Source organism: Octopus sinensis, linkage group LG19 (genome assembly GCF_006345805.1).
Source record: "Octopus sinensis linkage group LG19, ASM634580v1, whole genome shotgun sequence".
NCBI classification, from domain to species: domain Eukaryota; kingdom Metazoa; phylum Mollusca; class Cephalopoda; order Octopoda; family Octopodidae; genus Octopus; species Octopus sinensis.
In genome coordinates, this window is record NC_043015.1 from 14,910,858 (window position 1) to 14,932,776 (window position 21,919).

Consider the following 21,919-nt stretch of genomic DNA (forward strand, 5'->3'; position numbering starts at 1 on the left):
AAAATGCCAGCTTCCAAACCTGTTTTCTGATTAGGTGAAATTGATTAAACTTTAAACCTCAGTAACATTTTTTGCTATTTTTCTGGAACAAATAAATAACAAAATTGGATTTTAATGTGCAAAATTATTTCAATATACCAAATTTGAAAACTTTGTCGCAATTTTTAAATTTCATAATATGTGACAGCAACAGGGAAGACTCTACAAAAGTGAAGAGACATACAGTTATAGGACATCACACACACACACACACACATTTACAAACGTACACATAAGTTTAAAATGGTGTATAGTAGACATGTATGTATGTGTGAGTATTTCTTTGTGATGGGCAGCAAAAAAGTCATCTGTGAACAATTGTCATCAACTTATCCCCTCTCTCCTTAAAACTATGTATTCCTCACACTCACCTTTCTTTCCCTTCCTTGGTGTTTTAAAAGTTACTTATGTGTATGTGCATGTGTGTGTATGCATGTATCTATGCATTTACAAAAGTATGTATGCAGTGTCACGTATATATCCCTAAATGACAGCTGCATTAACGGTGCCATCCCACTGCCACTCCATATTTATTACTTACACAACTTTGTTCTCCCCCTTCCTTGATATTAGTCACGCTCACTATGCTACCACATTTCCTTCACACTAACGCTTTTATCAAATAATACCTCCCCACTAGGGGGTTCATTACAGATTTTTATTGAAATTCAATTAACCTATAATTGAACTGGATGCTAGTTTAACATGTATGCAAAGTTTCATCAAGATTGGTTCTCTGGTGTAGGCAGCAAGATGATAACAGACAGATAGACAGACAGAAATTGCCATTTATGTATAAAATTACCATTATTTTAACTTGTCTATTATATATAACTCTTTAAAAACTAGTTTATCTGAAGCCCATCCATGGATTTACAATATACAATTGTGATGAACCATAAAGTTGGACCTTACCAAAAGATTACTTGGAGTTCTTCAGTAATCTAATATTGTTAGCCTGGTGTCCAATGACTGAAGCAAAAGAAAAAAACCAAAATTTCTCAAAACTTCTTGTCAAACACATTTAAGTGTAATATCAACTCTTGCAGCAAGCATCGAAGAAATTCCAATACCAAGGCCACTCTTCCATAGCAAACATATCTCCTTTAATAAACATGGCTCCAACCTTCACAGTTTCTGGCACTACAAGTCCAACCCCTTCCAAACTACCAGAACACCATCCAACCCAATAAATGCAGAAGATCAGATTAAAATACAAGCACCAAAATAAAGACTAGCATCCATAGCCTTGTTAGCCTCATTCATTGGAATGCATACCATAAGAGATATGTGCAGTAGAATAGCAAAATGTTGTGTCTAATTCTATATTGCCTATCTCTGCTCAAATTTCCATATTTCACACCTTATTCTTATTGAAGTATGTAGTTTGGATTACAACCAAGCAGAGATATTGTATATAGCAAGTGCCTTGGCTACTAGAGATAAGGTTGAACAATTATCACACTATGACACCTATTGAGGTAGAAACATGTGTCCACAACTGTCCTTTAATCACTAGACAATAAACCTGTCCTTTTCTTTAATGGTATGTCAGCTTTGGAGAATTCTTGATTACTGAGATTATCTCCCTTTCTGATATGAAGCTGTTCTTAATTGCTATTTGGTAATTATAACACATCCTCTAGAAGTGGAGATAATTTCAATAAATCATGAATTTCTTTTGTATGGTATTTCTCTACATTGTTCAAATACATGCAACTGGACATCCTGAGTTGTTTCTTTTAGCTCATTATATATATATATATATATATATATATATGAACCTGTAAATCACACCAAGTTGTTCGGCACACTACCCACGTGCTATAAAGAGCTGCTTATTGTGGCTGACTGGTGCTAAACAATGACAGTAAATAGACTTAGGGTTGATTTTATTTATTTTTCTTAAGTTCATTCTGTTGAATGTTCTCAAAACAGGTTTTCAAATGCAAACCAGTTAATTCCTAAAACTAGTTATTTTTCGATGGCAGTTTAAACATTCTCCTGGTTTATACTATTTGCAAAACATTAAAAATGTTCCATGAAAAACAACATTTTTGTATAATTGATATGTTATAATGTATGGCTTAAATTACAGATTTTGTGAATTTATGATTAACATCATTATAATTTTCTTAATTAAAATAAATTTAATATGAGACAACCATATTCTAACTGCTGTATTATAAATCAAAATGAATCTGCTGCCAGAGTTGCTAGCAGTGTGGGCAAAATGCTGAGCAGCTTTTCTTCTGATTTCACATTCTGAGTTCAAATGCTGCCAAAATCAGCTTTGCTTTTCATCCTTTAAGGATCAATAAAATAAAGCACCAGTTCAGCACTGGGGTAGATGAAATCAACTCTCCCCTCCCCACCAAGTTAGAATTATTCCCCTCTTGAAACCAACCAGCCTGAGACCATCCCTTTGATGTTGTGCTACAAATTGCCTGTGTTAAAGTGATCTAAATTAAAATCTTTCATCAAAGTTCCTTGTTAATCTATGTTCCCAACACCAGATAAATAATGACAAAATTGTGAAGTATATTTGTCACTTAAATGTGGCTAACCACTAAGGGTGGATGCTACTGTAGCTTGTAGCCCCAGGAGAACATCTCCAGCTGGCTATTGACACACTTCCTGCAAAGGGAAGCCATCCTTCCCATTGTCGACCTGACGTGATACACACAGACCCGGGTTTCTGGGTATTTACCCATCGTCAGCGCATGACAATCACCGGTCTTCAATGCGAAGGGGTCCCAATGCAAATACATATATCCTTTTTCCAGTGACGAAAAGTCACTGATCTCGAAAAAGTGTAAACAAGCAATAATAAATCTCTGAACAAGATATAAACAGTTGCTGCACGACAGTGTGAAGTATATTTGCCACTTAAATGTGGCTAACCACTAAGGGTTGATGCTACTGTAGCTTGTAGCCCCAAGAGAACATCTCCAGCTGGCTATTGACACACTTTCGTCACAGGAAAAGCTACAGTGGTTAGCCACATTTAAGTGCCAAGTATACTTCACATTGTCATGCAGCTACTGTTTATAACTCATTCAGAGATTTATTAATGACAAAATTATTTTAGTAAATTCTTTGTTATTTTCAAAATTAGTTGAAACAGAAATAGTGTATTTCAGCAGAAATATAGTAATAAAAGGGGTTAAGTCAACTATAGCAGCAACTTGTTAGATTTCTAGCATTTCATGATATAATACTAATAATCATAATAATAGTTTCAAATTTGGGCACAAGGCCAACAATTTTGGAAGATGGGGCAGGTCATTTACACTGACCCCAGTACTCAACTGGTACTTATTTTATCAACCCTGAAAGGATGAAAAGCAAAGTTGACTTTGGCAAGCGTGGTTTTGTGGTAAGTAGCTTGCTTACCAACCACATGGTTCCAGGTTCAGTCCCACTGTGTGGCACCTTGAGCAAGTGTCTTCTGCTATAGCCTTGGGACGACCAAAGCTTCAAGAGTGGATTTGGTAGACGGAAACTGAAAGAAGCTCATCGTATATATGTATATATATATATGTATGTGTGTCTGTGTTTGTTCCCTCAATATCACATGACTGGTGTGTTTACGTCCCCATAACATAGCGGTTCGGCAAAAGAGAGCGATAGAATAAGTACTAGGCTTACAATGAATAAGTCCTGGGGGTTGATTTGTTCGACTAAAGGTGGTGCTCCAGCATGGCCGCAGTCAAATGACTGAAACAAGTAAAAGAGAGTAAAAAAAGCATTAGAATGTAAAAGCAGATGAAATGCTGCTAAGCATTTCACCCAGCATGCTAATGACTCTGCCAGCTCACCCCCTTGATTATGATTATGATGAACTTACTGTATACAATGCTCAGGTGCCCTATATCTCATCAGAAAAGTAACCAAAACAACATGAACAGCACATAGAATTTGTACAGGAAGTGAACAGTGAATAAGTCATTACAAAAACAAAGGGAATGGTGGGTATCAGATGTACTGCTTCAGGAGGCATGAGAGTTTTGAAGGCTGTAGTGCCCTGACAGCTAACAACTGATGTTTAAAGCTGAGGTAAAATACAAGAGAGTACCCAAAAGTAACCGGAAACGTTCTCTGTGGGACAAACCCATTGTAGTTTAGGCTTCTACTGCTAGAAGTCACTTGATGCAACCCTCAGGCATCAGTCTGCCAACATGGGATGTCAAGTGGAATTGTATTGCCACATGGTGCGTCTTTGTCTTGCTATGCTTCTCCCTTGTTCGTCGATTTTTTGTAATGGCTGAAACAAAAGAACAGCATGCTTCTGTGAAATTCTGTTTTCTGCTGGGGAAAATGGTGGCTGAACCAGTTGTCATACTTCAAACAGTTTACATGGATGCTGCCATGAGCAAAACATCAGTTTACAAGTGGTTTTCATGTTTAGTAATAGTCACTTGTCATTTGAAGACCATCCTCATTCAAGGCAACTGTCAACCTCTCGAATGAATAAAAATACCAGGAAAAATTCATGAACTGGTCTTGGAGGACCATTGCTGAATAATTGATGAACTTGTTGATATGACTGATGTGTCCAGAAGCTCCTGCCAATGAGCTTTGAGCAAGGAATTGCAAATGAAAAGAGTTGCAACAAAATGTGTGCCTCACTTGTTCATGGAAGATCAAAAGCCGACATGACTAAGTACATATTGTGAACTGAAAGAACAACTGGAAATTGATCCAGATTATTTCTTTTTTTTTTTTTCTTTTTGAAGATCATCACTGGTGATGAAATCTGGCACTATGACTACAACCTGGAAATGAAACAACAATCAAGTCAATGGAAGCACTCAATGTCACCATGCCCCCAAAAAGTGCGTCAGGTGAAGTCCAATGTCAAAACAATGCTGATTTGTTTCATTGATGTGAAAGGAATTGTCTGCACAGTATTTGTACCTCCTGGTGAAACTGTTAACCAAACATTTTACTTGGCAGTTCTGAAGCATTTGCAAGACATGGCGAGAGGCAAACACCCTGACTAGTGGCAAAGTGGAGGGTGTTGGTCTCATCATGACAATGCACCTTCACACACTGCCTTGAATGTGAGACAGTTTTTGACCAAAAATGGCATGACCCCATTTACCCACCTTCCTTATTAACCTGATCTTTCTCCCTGGAACTTTTTTTGTTCCCCCAAATAAAAAAAAGTCATTATAGGAAAACATTTTGCTGATGTGGAAGAGGTGAAGAAAAATATGACAGAGGCATTAAAAGCATCACTTAGAAAGAGATCTAGGACTGCTTTGAACAGTGGAAAACATGTCTGGACTGATACATTGCTTCAAATGGAGGTGTACTGAGTGCTACAGACCAAATCTGTGGCTAATGCAAAGTCCCTTCCAGACCTAGGGTAACATAGTGGTGGAACACTGCTGTAGACAGGGCCGTTAGAGCAAAGAAACAGGCCTGGAAGAGTGGGGATAGCAGAGGACTGTATCAGATAGCCAAAAGTGAAGCCAGGAGACAGGTATATATAGCCAAGAGAGTAGCAGAAAAGAAAGTTTGCCAGTGTTCAGTAACATGAGGACCAAAGAACTGAAGTATTTTGGATTGCAAGACAGTATGTTAGAGAAAACCATGATGTCATAGGAAAGAAATGTGTCCACATGGATGATGGTCCCCTTGTGTTTAATGATTCTGCAAAAAAAGAGGCTTGGAGGTGCCATTATGAAAGACTGCTGAAGGTGGAGAATGAATGGGAGAAGAGTCTGCCAAAGGTTGACCCAATTGAGGGACCATCTATCTGAATTGACAGTACCCTGATAGATAAAATAATTAAGGATGTGAAGACAGGAAAAGCACCTGGCTCATCAGGAATCACCACTGAGATGCTTAAAATATCGGGTGGTGTGGGTTATGGTCTTGTCACCCGCATTGTAAATCCGGTAGTTCATGAAGGAGTCATACAATGTTGTTGTTCTTATTATTATTATCATCATCGTTGTTGTCGTCGTCACGTTGTCATCGTTGTTGTCGTCATTGGCGGTGGCGGTGGCAGCATTATTATTATTATTATTATTATTATTATTATTATCATTATTATTATTATTATCATTATTATTCAGGTCACTGCTTGGAATCGAACTCGGAATCTTGTAGTTAGTAGCCCGCTCTCTTAACCACTATGTCATATGCCTGTGGTTATCTCCACATGCCATATGCTGTACGAGGTTATCTCTCATGTATGAGACTTGTCAACACCTCAAAACTAAAGAGGTGCAACCTTGGTGTCTCTGTTTAAGAAGGATGGGAAATCTAAGTGCTGAAATTTCCATGGCATCTTACTGCTCTCAGTGGTGGACAAAGTTTTTGCATGAGTTCTGCTGAACAGATTAATTTCCACAGTGACAAATGACATTCTTCCAGAACCACAAATTGGTTTTAGGGTACAAAGAAGAACTAATGACAAATTCAAGAAAAGTATATTAAGCAGAATCTTGACTTGTATCAACGCTTTGTTGATCCCACTAAAGTATTTGACATGGACAACACATATAACTACTAAAAAAATGCATCTGAACCAGCTATAGCGAACTCTTTTGCACATATCTGTATGTGTGTGTGTGTATGTGTGTAATGACTCATTACAAACAAGTACAGGTGGAGTCCCTGCTCAACCTTACCAATGCCCTATTCATGGAGCAAATTGTGCCCCAACCAACCAGGGCCAGGGCAAATAACATATTGGATCTTTACTTCACAAACAATATGGACATTGTTCATAATATGAAAGTGATGCTGACATTAGTTTCAGATCACAACAAAATAGAGCTGTCTATGTATGTAGCAAAAGTAGTCGCAGACATACAGTCTAAAGGAAGCAGCCAAAATCTCTCCAGTTTAAACTTCCACAAAGTGGATTGGAATTCAATCCAAAAAGAGATCCTCAGACAGGATTGGCTGAAATGTCTCTCCACACATTGGCATGAAACTAGAGTATATTATGTCTGTTATGCAAGCCATGTGTTACAAATATGTCCCAGAGCACAAGGCCAACACAAAAAAGAATGAGATTCCATGGAAGTGGAAGATCCTTATGGGACAACGGACAAAGGTTGCAAATCACTTCAACCAACATCCCAAAAGTAGTGAAAGATCCTGCCTAAAAACAACACTGATGGAGATTGAAAAATGCCTGTAACAATCCTATGTGAAAGAGAGAGCAGGAAAAAAAGCCTGGGTTATATAAACATAAAGTCAAACCCAAAGCCTTCTTTCATTATGCCAAAGAAACGGCCTCAGTACGTTGCAAAATAGGACCCCTCTTCCAGAAGAATGGCTCCCTCACAGATAACCCAACCAGGATCAGTGAAGTACTGAAAGACAAGTTCAAAAGTGTTATTATTACCCTATTGGAACACAGAGAAGTGAATTAACCAGTGGATTTCCTTGCCAGGGAGGCAGTTACAATGGATTACATTGACATTGGGGAAGAAGATATAATATTACCCATAGATGAGATGGATGCAAACTCAGCTGCTGACCCTGGTGGTTTCCCAGTAATCCTCTTCAAACTGTGCAAACATGCCCTGACAAAACCACTACAGATTCTCTAGTGCTACTATAGTATGATATCTACCTTGCTATTTGCAACCTAACGTAAATGATAATGCACTCTACCAAACAACCCACTTACGGCCTTCAGCAATTAATTCTAGCCCATTAAGTTGTTCACACTAGCACCATACAGGCCAGAGACTTCTACAAAATAATCTCAAGGGAAGATGAAGTGCTGTCCTATTTGAGAGAGCACAATCTGATTAACCAGGCAGGAAAATGTACTTCCTTGTCATAAATGTGAAACACAAACACAAGAAAAAGAAAAAAGAGGAATAGAACAGGAGAATCCCAGCCAATATTGAGATGTCTGAAAAAAGGGTGTCAAGCATATCATTCAGTTTGGGAAGGAAATCAGTTTTTCCATTATACCAATTTAAATAGGAAGATCAATAGCAGATCGAGTGTGTGTGAAATTCTATTCACAAAATCTTGATGAGTACTACAATAGCCTTTACTGGAAAGTTGCCTAATACTATTACAGACTGGTTTAATATGTGTCATAAAGTTTGTAGCATGATAATGTCACACCAAAGTATTTCATACTACCAACAGTTGGGAGATATCATACTATAGTAGAAAATGAATGGTAAATATCATATTATAGTAGCACTGATTCTCTTCCAGAGTTTTCTTGCAAATAGCAAGCTGCCAAGGAAACTGAAGTGGGGGAATAATATGCCCAATTCATAAAGGAGGAAGTAGAGCAGATGCCAAAAATTATAGGCCTATCTTACTGACTTCACACATCAGTAAAGTCATGGAACGAATAGTCAGAGGGAAACTAATCGCATTCCTTGAAGAAAACGACTTGCTGAGTAATACTCAGCATGGTTCTCGATCAAGTAGGAGCTGCCTGACACAGCTCCTACAGCACTATGACTGGGTGTTGAAGCAATTACTTTACAACTCAAATATAAATGTAATACACCTTGACTTTGCAAAAGCTTTTGATAAAGTTGATCATGGTGTGATATGCCACAAACTGCTTGATTTTGGCATAGCTGGAAAACTTGGAGAGTGGTGGCCAAGGGAAACACAAGTAGTGAGTAATGTTCCACAGAGCACTGTCTTAGTAGCATTGCTTTCCATAGTGGCCCTCTCAGATATGCCCTCAGCTAATTGGATGATACTTTTGTATAAAATTCATTATACTATCCAGTAATCCAAATATAGTTCATAATACAAAATCAAATTATATTTTAAATTATATGTGTAGTTGTAAAATTATAAACACAGAAATGCTAGAACAAGTTGCATAACATATCGAATGATAGTTTTTTTTTTAAATTTGAAGTAAAACTATAAAATGGTGTTTGGTTGAAAGATAAATTAAAAATTACTGCTTTTGATGAGTGTTTTTAAATCCATATATACTTCCTTGGTTAGTCTTCTGCAATAATCCATAATATTCATATGTAAAATCCGTTATATTGTCTTGTATTCCAAATATAGTTCATATAGTTAGTTTAGAAATGTGAAATTTGTATATACTTTAGTATGGGACTCTTGAAATTCGTATGTCTTCTTGGTAATTCCTCTGTAGCAATCCATAATACTTTTGTCTTGGTAATTCCTCTGTTGCATTAAATTTAAAAATCTAAAATTTTAATTGGCATCTTCCAATTATAAAAATAAAAATATGAAAGAAATATTTTGACCAGTTTATAATTTTACAACTACATATATAATTTAAAATATAATTTGATTTTGTATTATGAACTATATTTGGATTACTGGATAGTATAATGAATTTTATACGAAAGTATTATGGATTGCTACAGAGGAATTACCAAGACAAAAGTGTTATGGATTTGAATAATTAACCACTGATTTTGATAGAACAATTTCAACACTGGGTGCATTGTGTGGTGCCATATTTTTTCACTATAAATTTTCAGGACCTGGTTCATAAAAACCCTGAAAAGAAAAGAAAATGTCAAAAAATAAAAGAATTATCAAAAATTGCAATCCCTCAGTAACTTTTGGGCCACCCTGTATATATATATAAAATAAAACATTCTCTTCAGGTGAATTAATATATAAATATTCTTTTATTTATTTCAGTCATTTGACTGTGGCCATGCTGGAGCACCGCCTTTAGTTGAGCAAATTGACCCCAGGACTTATTCTTTATAAGCCTAGTACTTATTCTATCAGTCACTTTTTGCTGAATTGCTAAGTTACGGGGACATAAACACACCAGCATCGGTTGTGAAGTTGGGGGCACAAACACAGACACACAAACATATACATATACATATATATATATAGAATAGGCTTCTTTCAGTTTCCGTCTACCAGATCTACTCACAAGGCTTTGATCGGCCCAGAGCTATAGTAGAAGATACTTGCCCAAGGTGCCATGCAGTGAGACTGAAACTGGAACCATGTGGTTGATGATCAAGCTACTTACCCCATAGCCACTCCTGTGCCTATATCTATCTATCTATCTATCTATCTACAGACAGACAGACAGACAGACAGACAGACAGATAGATAGATAGATAGATAGATAGATAGATAGATAGATAGATAGATAGATAGATAGATAGATAGATAGATAGATAGATTCTATGTAGTTAAGTCTATGTCAGCTCATAGACTGACTAATGGTCCTAGCTACATATAAACACATTACTGTTCTAGTGTGCTTCTTTTTCTGATATATATATATTTCTTTACTGCCCAGAGGGGACAAACAAGGACAGACGAAGGGATTGAGTCGATTATATCGCCCCCAGTGCGAAACTGGTACTTTATTTATCGACCCCGAAAGGATGAAAGGCAAAGTTGGCCTCGGTGGAATTTGAACTCAGAACGTAACGACAGACGAAATATCGCTAAGCATTTCGCCCGGCGCGCTAACGTGTCTGCCAATGTATATAAATAATGAAGTTATATCTGAAAATGCAATGGAAGCACAGTCCAAGGGAGCTAACTTTAAAAGTACCTTAACTTCTTCCCTTCGTTCAGCGCACTTTAAATAAACTGACAGATTTAACAAGAACGGCTATTATAAATCTGTGTTCGAAGGTGCGGTAAACGGCTGTTTGTGAGTCACATGTAACTTTTCAATACTTCTGACTCAAGAAAATATACGAGATGAACTCTTTCTTGAATGTGATTAGTAATAAGTATTTTTAAGCGTTAAAATTTGTTTTGGTGATTAATCGGAGAATATATTTTAAAATTGAATTTCGATGCAGAATTTATTTTAGTTTCTTTGTTTTTACGGAGAAAACACCTCATTATGGATGAAACAGTAAGATATTAGAAAGCGGATCAAAACTGGGGGAAAGTGTTTTTATTAAACGTTAATATGTAAATAAATTCTATATACAGGCACAGGTATAGCTGTGTGATTATAAGAGAATCGCTGTGCAACCCCGTAGCTTTAGGTTCAGTCCTTGGACAAGTGTAATCTTTAACCCCGGACCGACTAATGTCTTGTGTGTGTGTTTTCTCATTGCATCCGTAGTGGAAGCTCGTTGTATAAGAGCTAGGTTCGTTTTTACGAGCCCACGAAACATTAAGTTACATGGACTCGAATCAAATTGTTATTAAATAATCTACGTAACTCCTACAAAATGTGTTGAATGCAACTTTCTTTCGTTTGTCGACTTACTCGTATAGTGTGTATATGTGTGTGTGTGTGTGTGTGTGTAGGTATATGGCTCAGTGATCAGAACGTCGGGGTTACAATCGCGAGGTTGTGAGTTCGATTCCCTTGTCTCATTTTTTTTCTCCTGCTTTCACATCTCAACACTTAGTATGTAGTAACGTAGCATAGGTTTTGACCACTCATTTTCTTAAACATAGCATAACTCCAATTACAGTAAACGCACTTACGTAAAGTGGCCACCGTCCACCGTCCACTCAGTCAGTGCATGCTCTTCCACCGATTCCGGGCCCGTGTTTGGTCTCCATGCAACATAACAATTTGTGAAAAGTGTCATACACTCTGCCCTACATTTGAGAGAATCCTTTTGTTGCCAGCAGAGGAAATATCTGCCAAACCCATTTTTCTCTGACTATCATGCACTTGAAGACCCCACTGCTATCATTAATTTGACCACCTTAGAAGGAAAAGCTGTTGACTACTTTTATGCAGCCTTTCAAACTTTGAATATTTCCTATGTGTATGAAGACCTCCTTCTCTCTCAATCTGCCTGTGATCCCACTATGCTTCTTGTACACCTGTAGTTTAGTTTAGTCAGAACATATAGAATTCTTGCCAACTCATTTGCCTTCTATTAAGTATGGCCACTTCCTATATGACAACTGAGTACAGATCTCTTTCCTACTAACTAAAGCTACTATCTAAAGCCTTTGTCATTTCTAGATTTACTTTGTAACAATATGAGGATGAGTCAGAGTTGACAAAATGAATATTAGTCAAAATCAGTGCATCATCATGTAATCATTGTTACTTTAGAGCAGTAGTTCTCAACCAGGGTCCATATGACTTCTGGTGGTCCATATAAGATGGGGGTGGGGTGGGGGACACTAACGAAATAGTAAATTCTGGATCCAAAGTAGTGTTTTAAGTAACCATGTAAAGTTTTAATTTTGAATGTATGTATTGCAAGAAACAGCTATGTTTCTTTCTCTAACATTTTACATAGCTCGAACTACAAAAGTTAATCTGTGAAAAGCAAAATAGGAACTTTGAAAGAAGTATTGATAAAACTAGCTTTTAAATATCAAATGGCTATGGGGATTCACCAGAATAAAATAGTAATCAAAAAGTAATAGTCCATTGATGAAAAATTGTTGAGAATCACTGCTTTTTTGAAAGACCTGCTATACTTGATGGCCTGGTGGAGTGAAAAGGGAAGAACAGAAAAAACAGAGGTTCATTTCATGATATCAATTAAGGTGTACCTTCATATATAAAGTACACCTACATGTGTAGGTCATTTGTCTGCAGCCATGCTGAGGCACTGCCTTGAGGGATTTTAGTTGCACAAATCAACCACAGGACTTATTTTTTTAAGCCTAGTACTTATTCTATTGGTCTCTTTTGCCAAACCACTAAGTTATGGGAATGAACACTCACCAATATTGGTTGTCAAGCAATAGTGGGGAATAAACACAAAGACATACATATATAGATATATACATACATATGCAATGGGCTTCTTTCAGTTTCCATCAACCAAATCCACTCACAAGTCTTTGGTTACCCTGCTTTAGTAGAAGACACCCAAGGTATCTCACAGTGGGACTGAACCCAGAACCATGTGATTGGGAAGCAAATTTCTTATCACACAGCCATGTTTGCTCCTGGTTATGAATATTGATATATTGGAGTGGTTAGCTAGTGTTAGTGTATATATTTTTGCTGGCAGATTGTCAAAATAGAATCAGTTTGAAATTATTTAGATGATAGCATCTTGTCTCCTAGACTGGCTAATAGACATTAGCTTGCTATTTACTGAACTATTTACCAGTTCAAGTTTTGCTCATTTTCTGTCACCAACTCTTCTTGATTGCTAATGACAAATCTGATTGGACCAGTTTGTGTTGATGCTTTCACCTATGAGCTGTCTTAACAAGACAACAAGAATTCCTATATAGAAAACCATTGCTCAGATTTTTGCTGTCATTCAAAGAATTTGGATGTCATTTGTTAGATCTTTCATGATTTCAACACCAAAGTTGAAAAAGCATAGTTTGTTGTTCATTAAATTCTTCTAATTGATAAAGATATCCATGTTCAATTTGAGATAGAAATCTGTTACAACTTTGTAGTCTCTCAATTCTTGACTTGGTTTCACTGTTTGGAATGTTTCTCCAAAATCTTGACAGATGTTATAAGAGCTAGGTCATACATATATTTCCAAGGACAGTCAATCTCTTCTATTATAGTCAGTTGAACTGTTACAAACATAACGCAGATGAGAACCCAACTTTTCTGTCATATACCTTAAACTTATTGGTGGACCTCATATTGTTAATGATATTTATTTATATAGCCAGCACAACTCTAACATTTATCTGTACCTAATTTTCTTAGTGATCACCACACTACAGAATATTGTACTTGTCAAAACCTTACTCCAAGTTGACAAATGCTATGTTTAATGGCTTGCTTTCTGCTAAGAACTTCTGTAGCTGTTTCACTAGGAATTGAATATTTGTGATACTTCATCCTGGCACAAACATATATTGCATCCCATCAAAGCTAATTCTGTTCCTAATTATCTTTGCTCTGACACTTTCTGTTACTTTTATAATTTGGTCCATTAGTTTGATATTTCCTTAGTTGTAATTTTAATGCATCTTCAGTACCTCTACAGTAGTTGATAATACTGCATCACCAGTCAGTGTGTATGATATCATGTACTCCATGGCTACCATGATCCCTACTTAGCTAAATATTTTCAGCGTCTCAATAAGTATCCCTGATCCATTTGCTTTCATTGCCTTCAATTCCTTAATCATACTCACAACCATATTGCTGCCAGCTCCAAAAAACTGGTTTCTCTGTTTGGCATATATCATATAGCTCCTCTTTTCCCATGCATTCTCTACATTTACCAATCTTTTGTAGCAACAGTTCCAAGTTTTTTCTTGATGTCAATGAGACTAAGTGTGTTGCTGTCATTCTGAATACACTTTTCTCCAACATCTAAAATAACACAGATAGATTGCTTAGCAATCTGGAACAGCTTTGTCTAATTCTTTCCCACTAAGAGTTGTCTTTCTCTTAAACTCCTTCTCTACCAAACCACAGATTTCTAACAATTGAAGACAAATCTCAGCTGCATTCTGTCACATTAATTTATGCTTATCTCTGTCTTGAAATGCCTCAAAGATATGGAAACTCTCTCTTCTCTTATGATTTATTAATTAAAAAATAAATAGATAAGAGTGTAAATTTTTCCTAATTAGGAAGTTTTAAGAATTCACTGATAACGGAAATTAATTTTTTATTAAGAATGATTAAGCCATTAATGATTACAGGATTTATGTATTTATTTATTTATTGGATTACGTGTTTTAATCTTTACTGTTACAGAGATTAAAATGCTTATGATTAGAATTTGATGTTTAAATATAACTAGACTTGAACCTTCATTTATAACCTACTTGTTAAAATATCACTGTTTATCTTTGAAATAATAAATTTCCAGATATGAACAGGTTACAATAAAGTTTTATTTAAATTTTGCTTTGTTCAATGGAAGAATGTTCTAGTCTTATTCTACTTTTTGAAGAAAAGGGCTGTATTTTCAGTTGGCAATTTTATTGATTGACTTATCATTACTTGATTCTAATGTCTTAACCTACATTATTTACAAAGCAGAGCCAAATATTAGTCCCATTGCAGACTTACAGAGTTTTCATTGACCACACAATTGTTAACAGAATTAATTCTCACAGAGTTCAGTAGAAAGGGTATTATGAATGTACATGATGTGTACATTCATAAAAACTGTATATTATCAATTGTAAACATCTTTGAGTAATAAGAATTATATACAGTATTTAAATAGTCTTTAATTAATTAATTTTTATCAGTGATAAAGTGCAATGTTTGAACATTTTGGATCTCTTGGTTTCACACATCAGTCTAATTAATTTGGAAAATTTCTCCACAGATGTAGTTTTCATACTATTTTGAGAAAATCATAACTATTTTTGGAGAAATTAAGAATGAAGTAGTTATGAATCTTTAAAATCTGAATTTTTTTTAGAATTTCAGCCAATCAGATGTAGTTGCATTGACTCAGGAACAGGGGTGCAGGAAGTTCAAGTATATTCCCTAAAATTTTTGGAGGACAGGGAAAATACTTTGAATATCCTCCTGAAAAACTTCATCAGCAAAATGAATGAGCATAGAAACATTTTTGGAATGATTTGAAGTGATTTTATGACAAACAGACAATGCTACAAATATCGGGCTATTAAAGCCACTATTTACTGCTAGTAGGTCTTGTGGGTCTTCATCTTGGCTGTGAGTTGTTGAAAATCTGACTGATATGTTGTCAAGGCTCTAGGAATTAGCTGTCAGGTGTTGGTTTGTAAGGATTGTACATCATTTTTTTAAGCCTAGTACTTATTCTATTGGTCTCTTTTGTCAAACCACTAGATTATGGGAATTAACACTCACCAATATTGGTTGTCAAGCAATAGTGGGGAATAAACACAAAGACATACATATATAGATATATACATACATATGCAATGGGCTTCTTTCAGTTTCCATCAACCAAATCCGCTCACAAGTCTTTGGTTACCCTGCTTTAGTAGAAGACACCCAAGGTATCTCACAGTGGGACTGAACCCAGAACCATGTGATTGGGAAGCAAATTTCTTACCACACAGCCACATTTGCTCCTGTTTATGAATATTGATATATTGGAGCGGTTAGCTAGTGCTAGTACAGTGACTCACAGCAGTATGTTGTACTGAAAATTGAGATGAGTCACACAATAGTTTTCCTCAGTTTAGGATATTTTATTTCAGGAACTTGTTTCCAAAACTCAATTGTAGACTGAGATTTATGGATCATCTTTAGACCCAGGTCCTCCTGTAATTCCATTAGTTCCATTTCCACAGCAGATGATTCCATAACCAGAGGTGCAAGAATTGAACATCCATCATTGACCACATCAGCCATAAATGGATTTACAAGAATGGCAAAGCATGGCTTCAGCTTCTGCAAGTCATCAAACCTGGCTAGGAAATTATCAAACAATCCTCGTAATTTATCTTTGCATTCTTCTAGTTTGTGGGGGTTTTTTTTTCAATAACAGGGAATGTATTTACTCTCCTACTGAGATTGGGAAAGTTACTGAAGTTTCTTGACATTATGTCTCTTTGAAAAACTCTTATTTTATTCTAAAAGTTGAAAATTGTTTCAGCAAGATTAGAAACAATCTTAATATTCCCCTGGAGTGCCAAGTTGAGAGTTTGTAGATGATTCATTGTATCAGTAAAGAACATCAGATCTTGCATCCATTCATCATCTTCCAATTCAGGACAGGATCTTTTCTTTTGTTTAAGAAAAGTAATAATAGGATCCAACAGATCAACAAACCTACTCAAGACATTGCTGGTTGACTGCCACCTCACAATGCCAGAGAAAGAGACATCACTTTTAATGCCACTAAGTCCAACATCTTTTCTTTCACAGAGGAAACATAATGAATAAATGCTGCCAGCTGTGGGTTGTCTTGTATGACTTGATTTGTCAAGAGATAAACAGAATGCGTGAGAAATTTTAAAATCATTTTGCATTTTGTCTTCACTGATCTGAGAGATATGCCTCTCTGTATTGTGGCATGAAAAATTGGTGTTTGTTCTATGAGTTGCTGAAGTCTTGTGTTATTTGGATCTAACACTGCAACAACTTCAGCCATATTCTTCTTAACAAATTCGCCATCAGAATATGGGCGTTTAGCACAAGCAATATTCCATGACATAACAAAACTGGCTGCAGTCGGTGTATCAACTTCCTTACTGAACGCTGTCAACAGTGTCCGCTGGCTATTTAGGATGATTTTAACACAGTTAACTTGTTTTCCTTTAATTCTGATTTAGGTGGATAATCATGCAAAAAGTTTTTGTGATTTGTTTCATAGTGGCGTTTCAAGTTACTGGTTTTGTAATGACTGAGTGACCCATGGCAGATAAGGTACAAAGGTTTACCTCCTTTAATGGTGAATGCAAAATCTTCCTCCCACCCTGGCTTAAAATTTCTGTTTTCATCTTCATATTTTCGTTTCTAACAATCTGAAGAGGCCATCTTCCTTCACAAAATTTTTGCAGACACTTTTAAACAAAACTTGCGTCCAAAGTGAACCTAAGTCTGCACAGTTCAATGTCTTGTGTTACACTGCATTAATGAATATGACATGAGTGTGGTCGGGCCTAGACTCATTAAGCCACCTGTGACCACTCTCACTCTCTCAGCTCACCCAAACCTTTAATCCCCTTACCCATGACCTCAGTCTTCTGACATTCCTCTGTAACACTTGCTGACCAGAAATTTCTTTAATCCCCCTGCCTCCCACCATTCCTCACTTAGATCTAGCATTAAAATCAGGATTTATATTCTTAAATATTTTTACTAACCATGAACATTAAACTTACATTTTAATCCAATGGTGTCTCAATTCATATCCAGTAAATAATTATAAAGCTTGAAATTTTTCTTATTTATTTTTTATATTAACTGTGAGGTAAAAAGGAGCTCAGCCAACATATTTCCATGAGCTGCATATTAAAGGTCAAGGAGATGCATGTGGCTTGTAAGCTGCGGTTTGGCCACCCCTGGCCTAAAACAACACAGCTTGCTAATACTTATCAAAAATATAAACATCATTGATAACACTGTCAGTCATTTGATTAACCTAAAGCAGAGCACTAGTTGATATCTATCGTAAAAACTGGATATCTCTGACATCACTGCTAGTCACATGATTAATTCTAAGTCCAAACTATTTGATAATATCAGTCAATATGAGTGAATGCCATCAATAACAGTAACAACTACATAACCAATTACCTAACTCTCCACCATGGCACAAACCATGAGATCAACTAGAAGATGCCCAACACCTTTAAATATTTTAAACCAAGGATTCCAAAACTAACAAATACCTCCTCCATCTCAAAATGTTAATGAACATTTTTTGTCCCCTTAACACGAAATAATTTTTGTATTCATATAATTCTTTTGTCACCATAACTTTGTGGATACAATATACGCAATTAAATCAAAAGTAAAATAGACACAGAAATAAAAAGAAAAAGAACAAAAAACAAACTTTGATATGCTAGTTATGTTTATTGATATGTCCATTGATTCTGGGTCAAATGCTTATCAAGACTAAGTTACATATCAATTCCAACTGTTGATGACTTTTGTATTTCATTTTTATACTTGCTAAAGCAGAAAAGCAGAAAATGATGAAAGGATGCAAGATCTGATGTTCTTTACTGATATAATGAATCATCTACAAACTCTCAATTTGGCACTCCAGGGAAATATTAAGATTATTTCTAATCTTACTCAAACAATTTTCAACTTTTAGAATAAAATAAGAGTTTTTTAAAGAGACATATTGTCAAGAAACTTCAGTAACTTTCCCAATCTCAGTAGGAGAGTAAATACATTCCCTGTTATTGAAATAAAAAAAACCACAAACTGGAAGAATACAAAGATAAATTACGAGGATTGTTTGATAATTTCCTAGCCAGGTTTGATGACTTGCAGAAGCTGAAGCCATGCTTTGCCATTCTTGTAAATCCATTTATGGCTGATGTGGTCAATGATGGATGTTCAATTCTTGTACCTCTGGCTATGGAATCATCTGCTGTGGAAATGGAACTAATGGAATATGATGAGCTAAATGGCAGTAGGATTTGTATTACCTTCTTTGAGCAATTTGATAAGTGTTGGAAGTTAAGAAGTAGAAACAATAATGTTTTCAAAGCGATTGCTTGAGATCAAAGTGGTTGATGCTGCAAACACATCAAATTGTTTTGCATTTATTTTTGCAATATTAAAGCATGGTGGCAAATTAACCTAACCTTGCATGTGCAAGATTATTGGCCAACCTCTTAGAATCCATACAAGATGAAATGAGGCATTTTGAATTAAATAAGCATCAAGGACCCATCAACTTTTAAATATAATAAAAATATACATTTTCCAAATGATATTTTTCCCATTGTATGTATTATATAGTGAATATTCTGCACATTACCAGTTACAGTAGCATCTGCTGAGAGTTCTTCAAGTAAACTAAAGCGCATCAAGAATTTCTTGAGGAGCAAGATAATACAGAAAAGACTGCATGAACCAAGCAGTTCTCAGTAATCAGAGTGATTTTGTAGTGAGAACTGCCTTCTAAGAAATAAAAAACATTTGCTTTAAAAAGAGCACATAAGAAGCCTGCTTCATTTAATTATGAGAATTCTCAATCTTGTGTTACAGAACACTTTATAGGAATTCTTGACAATCTATTTATATCCTCAGCAAATTAGCAGATTAATTGAACAAATGTTTAAGTTTTTTCTCTCTTCTGAAAATGATGTCATTGATTGATGAAAGCCTTTGTCCACAAAGGAAATGGGCTCTGATTATGATGGGGGTGCTGAAAAGTTCTTGGCTTTAAGAGTATTGTGAAAGGCCAAGCTGGAGGCCCAACCATCTGAATTCTTTTACAGGACTTAGAAAAACTGAAGGACCACTGCATTAAGTTTGTGATTCTGAGAGGGGAATATGTTGGATAAAATCATAATTAACTGATCCTCCTGTATTTTCTTTTATGCAAAGCGAGGAACTTTTCAACACCTACCTCGTGTTTTGGAGTCTATCATCAAAATTAATAATGAACAATAAAGAATCAAGTTATAGCACATAAGTGGATTAATTTCATCACAAAGTCATGACTTTGAAAGTATGCACATGAAAAATTTAATTTAAATAATATGCACTATTAGGAAAGTTACTGGGAAGAGTGTGTATGAGAATCCACCCCATAAAGCGCTTTATTTTCCAGATTTTTAATTTTTATTTCAGACTATACCCTCCACTCTTTAAGCCATAACTTAGTGAGATTAAGACTTGAATTAATGCTACAAATAGTGAAAAGTCTGGGACTTCTGGCTTTACATCGCTCTCAACATTACATTGCTCTGCTTCTAAGTCAGTCCCAGGGCTGGTTACTGCTCTCAGTAGCTGCATATATAAGTACATGCATACCTGCACACACAGGCACATATGCACATATATACACACACTTTCATACATATATATACATACAAATATACATACATACACATACATAAATACAAACACAGGCACACACAAACATACATACATGCATACTATACGTGCATACACACACACATACATAATACATACATACATACATACATACATACATACACACAGGCATACATGCATGCATGCATACATACTTACATACATACATACATACATACATACATACATGCATACATACACACAGGCATACATGTATACATGCATGCATACATACATACATACATACATACATACATACATACATACATACATACATACAAGTGTGTGCATGTATATGTAATGATAGTGCAATGGGTGAAATCTTTGATAAATGCAGAAAGGTTGAGGTAAAAATATATGAACCTCATCCCAGTCCATCAGTTCTTCCCTGTCCCTTCCTCTCTCTCACTCTATCTCCCCCCCTCCTCTCTCGCTCTTATTCTCTCTCTCTCTGTCTTTTCCTTTCGAATTCACTTTCTCATTCAACTTGTTTGTTGATTATGAGTTTTGCTTTGCCTTTTGATAAGACCAGATACAAACATGTTCAGCTGCGATTACCATATATATAAATAAAAATAAACTCAGTCACACACACACACACACACCACATGCACACACTTATGTGTATATTTTATATCTTTGTTTTTTTGTTTTTTTTCATTTATGTTTTATTTGTCTCAGTCATTGGACTTCAGCCTTGCTGAGGCACTGCCTTGAAAAGTTAAAGTCAAACAGATTGACTCCGGGATATATTGTTCTTAGTCTCTCACTCATTCTATCAATCTCTTTTACTGAACAGCTAAGTTACCCAGACAAACAAGCCAACAACTGGTTGTTAAGCAGTGGTGGGGAACAAACACAGATACAAAGACACTGACACTCACACACACATTCACACACACACACACATGCGCACAGACACATGCATGTAGGTGTGCACACATACAAGCATATGCTCAAGCACACACACACATGCACAAGCACACACACACACACACACATGCACACTCAGACAACAGACTTCTACACAGTTTCTGCCTGCCAAATTTCCTCACATGCCATTGGTTGGCATGGGGCTATAGTAGAAGAACTTACCCAAGATGCTGCCCAGTCAAATGGAACTTGACCGATCAACAGACAGACAGACAGACGGACAAGTAGACAAACAGGTAAATAGATTCAAAGATAGACAGACAGACGGACAAGCAGATATACTCACACATATACACGGTCATCCACACAGATACACACAAATCACACACGCAAACACATCCCAACCACATGGTTCCAGGTTCAGTCCCATTGTGTGGTGGCATCTTGGGCAAGTGTCTTCTACTATAGCCTCGAGCTGACCAAAGCCTTGTGAGTGAATTTGGCAGATGGAAACTAAAAGAAGCCCATCATGTATATATATAAATATATGTGTGTGTGTGTGTGTTTTATTGCCTGTGTTTTTCTCTACACCATCACTTGACAACTGATGTTGGTGTGTTTACATCCCTGTAACTT

At 36.1% G+C, this 21,919-nt stretch overlaps 1 long non-coding RNA gene across 1 annotated transcript in view; it reads left to right on the forward strand.

Moving 5' to 3' along the window:
* The first annotated feature begins 3,562 nt into the window (after positions 1-3,562).
* LOC118767193 overlaps positions 3,563-21,919 on the forward strand; it is a 24,772-nt gene continuing 6,415 nt past the window's right edge. Inside the window, exons 1-2 of the long non-coding RNA XR_005003097.1 lie at positions 3,563-3,586; positions 21,329-21,342. This is a non-coding gene — a long non-coding RNA (uncharacterized LOC118767193). The remainder of the gene's footprint in view (positions 3,587-21,328; positions 21,343-21,919) is intronic.